This window comes from Carettochelys insculpta, chromosome 10 (genome assembly GCF_033958435.1).
Source record: "Carettochelys insculpta isolate YL-2023 chromosome 10, ASM3395843v1, whole genome shotgun sequence".
NCBI classification, from domain to species: domain Eukaryota; kingdom Metazoa; phylum Chordata; order Testudines; family Carettochelyidae; genus Carettochelys; species Carettochelys insculpta.
In genome coordinates this window covers 15085053-15091252 of record NC_134146.1, presented here as the reverse complement: position 1 = coordinate 15091252, position 6200 = coordinate 15085053, and the positions used below count along the sequence as shown (strand labels likewise).

At 45.9% G+C, this 6200-nt stretch overlaps 1 pseudogene; it reads right to left on the bottom strand.

Moving 5' to 3' along the window:
- Positions 1-5784: 5784 nt before the first annotated feature.
- LOC142018752 (U6 spliceosomal RNA) lies at positions 5785-5885 on the bottom strand (annotated as a pseudogene).
- Positions 5886-6200: the final 315 nt, after the last annotated feature.

Below are 6200 nucleotides of genomic sequence, written 5' to 3'. Positions count from 1 at the left end.
AGCTCCCTTGATGCCCTCACCCTGGCTTTCACCACCTGGCTGGGCCAGCTGCCCCCTCCAACAACAGCCCCTCCCACACCCCCTGCCATTGCTGCCCTGCTCCCACCCCACCTCACCCTAGCTGAACAGGAGGAACTGGTGTGGTGGCTGCAGGTGGGCACACTCACCTCAGGCACGGCTCCTCCCCCTGCCACCCACTGAGGCTGAGGTCGCCACACCGCTGCCACACCCCTACCTCCCTGTGTTCCTGGCCCCATCCCAACCCCACAAGGGGCTGCGCACCCGGGGCAGTTGTGGCTCCCATGGGCACCATGGCTCCTGTCTCCCCACCCCACTAGATGACTAGTTCTCCCTCTGCCCCCCCATGAACATAGTTCTCCCCCCACTCCCCCATGTACATAGTTGGAGAAGGGATTCTACTACTCGGTCACATTCAAGTAAACCAACAGTTGTTTTATTTCTACAACAAGTAAAGTACATGGTGCCTGTCATGCTTTGGGTGGGAGCAGGGAGTTATGTATGTGCAGGCAGGGATGATGGTGGAGCAGTAGTGAGGGGTTGGAGTGCAGGAGGGGGGTTGTGGGGTGCAGGATGGTGACAAGGGCATTGCTCAGCCCTGATACCACATTGAACAGGTGTGGCAGGTCACAGGGGCCCCTGGGTGAAGGCCCCCTGGAGGGTCTCTCTCACACGCACCCCATCCCAGTGCACCTGGTGGCCTGGGGCCACAGCTGGCTGTTCTTAGTGTGTTACAGCCTGAGTCGCCCACCACGCCATGAACAGCTCACGTTTACTCTCCGTTAAGTTGTGGAGAGCACAACATTCACCCACAACAGTGGGCACGCCGGGGAGGACAACCTCCAGGCGTGTCAATAAACACCTGAAGTGTGCCTTGAGGCGCCCAAACACCTGCTCAACGGTGTTACGGGCCTGGTTGAGCCAAGCATTGAAGTGGTTCTGGCTCACATTTGTGTGGTCCATATAAGGCCGCATTAGCCACGCCTGAAGGGGGTATGTGCCATCAGAGACTATGCATGAGTGCACAGTTGTCTCCCCAACCAGTAGCTCCCATGGGGTGAGGTAGGTCCCGTCCTCCATCCTGCGCCCAAGCCATTTGCTGTGTAGTTGTTCTCATTCGAAAGGACGGTGACGCCTTTCAAAAGTGCAGATTGCAATGTTGATCTGCTATTTGGGTGTAGTTGCTCCATTTCAAAAGGTGAAGTTTCAAAATGGTTATTCAGAATTTCCCCTTTCAAAGTTTAATCCTAGTATGGCCACAGCCATATAGTCAGACTTTTCTGAAGAAGGAGTTTGATGTCTAACAAGATTTTGAGAAGGGCCAAGAAACTTAACTCCCATGGGGAAGTCAGCACCTTAAGCCCTTTTGAAAATCCCACCAGGTGCCTATCTACGTGTGAAAATCTGATCCACACTGCACCCCGGTGGGACAAACAATAAGATCTACTGACCTCAGAATAAATTCTTATGTACAACACTAGCAGCATTTTTTTTGTATTCTTTGAAATACTGGAAAGTGGATGGAGCTACAAAGTTTAGGGACAAATATTGCTGCCCCTTAAATAGTAGACTTCTTGGAATTCTCCATCGTCAGTGCAGATACTCTTGTTTGCATCAGTACTCTGATTATTGTCCTAGACCCTAATATTATTGGCCTAAAAGTCACTTTGAGGACTTTAAGATTTCTCTGTGGATTACAAATTATAGTAGAGAGAAGCTCAGACAAGAACACTTATTTTGAAACCCTTTCAAATAGCAGAGGAGCCTGGTTCAATTTGTTTCTGAACTTCCCAGTTCAAGACATATACTATGAGCATCAGTAGTGATTGGAACTGTTTGCTTACAATACACTTCTATATGCTACCTACAGTGCATAAGCAGCCCAATCGTTTATCACACTGCAACCTTTTTGCTCCTTTTAAAAACTAAAATTCTAAAATGTTTTTCCACCAAACTTCGCAATTCACCTCGCCCCAGTTCAAGGACACTGAAAAACCTTTTCTTAAGCTGCATATAAATGAGACTAGATCTTCTTTATCATATTTGTCAATGTATATTTTGTTCTTTCTGCATCTATATTTAGCACATTTAAGGATGTTTTATATGCACATATGAAAGGATTATGGGATCACAGAAAAATCTTTCAACCTCAAGGCTATTTTTTTTCATCTTTGTTCACACAGCTTTTTTGATTGCCCATAATATCCTCCCTTGTAACTCTGCAGTTATTAGTATGTATCAAACCTAGTTTGTTCTGTGCTAAATATAAGCCACTCTCTGACTCCCAATCTCCCTCTGAAATGTTCAGCCATATTTACCCTATGCAATTAATTTCTGCACATTGACATAGGCACTCTGTGTTTCAGTTTGGTTTCTCAGAAGTTGTTCTCCCTACAGAGAAGAGTTTGACTGTCCCCCAGACCTCCTTCTTCTAAACATATGGATCAAGAGGCAACCATTCAAATGTCCCTTGTCTCTGCTGTTACTAAACCTAATGCCCATTCAGTACCGTACAGTCTACAAAGCTGTTACGCTGAAGTTCCCTGAATCCTACCGCCCTCAGAACCCTTCTCAGTGTTGCCGGGATAGAGAGAACATAAACATTACTGTGGAATGTAAGAATAGCCATGCTTGGTCAGACCCATGGTCCATCTAGCAGTGTACTGCTTCCAACATTGGTCATGGCCAGATGCTTCAGAGATGTATGAACAGAACAGACCACTTTTTCCAGTGATCCAACCCTGGAAATGGAGTCTCAGATTCTAGCAGTCAGATTCCTGTAGTAATTGGTGTGAGGCTGTTCCATGAAGTTACGGTACAGGAAGAATTCAACAAAGGGCTGTTGGCCTCCCCAAACTGTCCCTCATTGTGAGAAAGCTATCTTCTGGCAGAAGCCATGGGGCACATGGGATTCATACTAGTGTAGAACCAGTGTCCAATACATTCACCACTCATCACATGTGGCAATTCTGGGCTTTGGAGCCTTTAAATGCAGCTTCTCAGAGCCACACATGTGGAGTGTCCTCTGCCCACTCTGCACCCCATCCCTGCAGCTCTTCCCCAGCATAGACCCCGCAGCCCCTGCTGGATGGCTCTTGTGGCCCCAGTTTTCCTGTCGCCTGTGGTGGTTCTAGCAGCAGCAGCAGCATTGCTGAGTTGTTGGCATATTCAGTTAGGGCAGGAGGGGCTGGGGTGCCTGGTTCTGAGGTAGGGGGAGGACATGGAGTTGGGGGAGGCTGGGGGTCCTGCCTCTGAGGGAGAGTATTGAGTTAGAGTGGCAGGCAGGTGCTGTGGCAAATACAGAAGGATGACAACCACAAATGTGGCAATCTTTGAATTACTATTGGACACCAGTGGTGTAGAACTATGCCAGGTTAGTCACAAGAAGTTGATACCTTCTACTTATCCCAACCATGGAACATAACCAGTTGCCTCACAGTCTTTCCTTGGAAAACTGAAAAGAGAAAACATAAAATAGGAAGAAAATAGTTCCTCAACTTCTTTGACATCACATGTCAAGATAATCTATCTCTGACAGATATTTTTCAGTACATTAACTCTCACAGGAACAAAAATAGTCAGTTAATATGGAGCACGGACTGGGTTTGTAGCACAACCTTCTTTTCTTCTGGTTTGGAATATGCACAACTCATCCAGCAAGAGAGAGAAACTGCTATATTCAGGCTATTTGCAAAAGGATTTCTCACTATTGAGTCTGATTTACAGATTGCTTACAAAATTGATTTTCTCATTCCATATGAATTATAGAAAGTCTAACTTTTATTCAAATTATCACTACTAAAATTGACACATGTATTAAATGTTCAGAAAATAAAGGCAAATGGATGAAGGCAGAGCGAAGAAGAGATAGTGGGAGGGAATGATCTCTCTGGGGGAGAAGTAAAGGCTCAGATCCTAGTTTGTGGCTGAGAAGTGCTCTAGTACAGCTCAGAAGAAAGGGGTAGAGAGGAGGATGGCTTTAAATCATCTCGATCTCCTCAGTCCCGGGGCTGGCTATGCAAGATAATTTAGAACTGCTTCAAGATTATTCTAATTTATGCCAGCTGCCCATGACCACAACATCTCTACATTAGTTTCCCCAAACAGACGCTATACTCTTTCTTCCACATGGTGGGACAGAGCAGTCACCAGCAAATGGTCAGACCACAAATGAGAGGATTGCAGAGGAGGAACATGAAATGTCCATGTCTGTACGGTTTCTAAGCCAGGGTTACAGGGCCATGCTGTTCTTTGCTGTGCTTTCCTACCATTTTGATGGGGTAAGAGCCTTACAAAGGGAAGCGAGCAGTACTTCAAAAAGTATTAATGAAGTCTTGTCAAAGTGATTTGCATATTTATTCAAAGGAAGGTTTGAGAGGATTCACTCCTCTATAGACCTTACTCTGTACAAACTCCAACTGAAATCACATTGAGTGTTGGTCTCTGGCTGTGAAGCTTATGGCTTTCATATGGGTTCCTCCTGGATGAGGATCTAATGGGCTGGGAACATTGTTCTTAAGCGTGCAGGTGACTTTCAGATTAATTTTACTCTGAAAAAAGAGGGAATGTTAACAAACGTTTAAGAATGTTAAGCTGCATTTTATAAAGGCTCGTTAAATTTGGTGGAGCATTGCCAAGGATCTTTGATATTCATGCCCACAGCAATAGTCCAGTGTAGCCATGACACCACTCACCAGAAGCCCATGCAGGCTGCTAATCTCAAAGTAATTAGCCATGATTTAGTGTGAAATAAACAAACCACCTGGAGTGTCCTCAGAAGGACATAATCAGAGTTGAGCCTATGGGAGTATCAGTGAATAAGGACAGCAGCCAAAGCCGCAAGCAAACTTGTATTTTGCCTAGCCTGACTTCAAAGATGATTTTAATTCTTGATGAAATTATTGTTGAACAGACTGTCATTACAATACTTTTATTCTGGGTTAGGTGACTTCAGACAGGTAGAGGGAGGCTTACTGAAGTGACCCCCCCCACACACCCCACCTGGTGTCACTTCCTCTTCAGATTTTATGCATTTTGAACGGACAAAGGATTAGTTTATCACCCCCCACCTTTTTTTTGTTTGGTTTGCCTTTTGCAAACTCAGAGTTTCTTCCGCTTTGTAGGAAAAACTCAAATCCACAATCAGATCCATCTGGGCTGGTCAAAAGGCAAAACACCCTACAAATTTTACTAGTGGATTACAGAACAAGTAGGCTACAATTTTCAAAGAAGAATAAGGGATTAACATACTCAGATCCCATTGGTTCCTCTGAAAAATCATACACCAAGGATAAAATCCTGGCTCCCTTGAAGTCAATAGCAAATCTCCCAGTGGCATCAATGTGGCTGTGATTCATCTCTTGTTTTTGCCTAATCTTGTATTTCAGAATCATAGGGTTGGAAAAGCCCTCAGGAGGTCACCGAGTCCAACCTTCTGCTGAAAGCAAGACCAATCTCATCCTCGCCAGGGCGTTGTCAAACTGGGACTTATGGACCTCTTGGGATGGAGATTCTAACACCTTCCTAGGTAATCCATTCACTCTCCTGGATATTGGACAATGATTTTTCCCATATCCAATCAAGACCTCTCACACCACAACTTGAGATCATTGCTCCCTGTTCTGTCATCTGTCACCACTGAGAGGAGCCTTTCTCCATCCTCTTTGGAACACCCCTCAGGTAGTTGGAGGCTGCTTTCAAATCCCCTCTCATTCTTCTCTTCTGCAGACTTAATAAGCCCACATCTCTCAGCATCTCCTCATGAGTCAAAATGTGGAACACTTCATGAATTTGCATGTGATCCTTGTGCAGGGGCCTTGCTTGTGTTCTCTGTATCATTCCAATTTTAGTATATGTGGTGCGAACGCTTGGCTAGTCAAAGTCTTTTCACTGTGTGTCACCATGGACCAAAATCTAGATCAGGGTAGGCAGACTGTGGCCATGAGGCCTCATTTAGCCTGAAAGACCTTTTTTAATCCAGCCCTAAATTGACCATCAGGCAGTGGGTTCAGAGGCTTGCCCTGCTGTGCCCCCACAGCGCTCCCCAGTCCCCGACTCACAATTCCACCAACTTCCAGCATGCAGCAGAGCCAGACTGCACCCGCGTGACTTCACAGTACTCTTTCCCGGATCAGAGCCCGGCCTCTAAGTGGCAGCCCCCCACCCCGTGCACAGAGGGTATT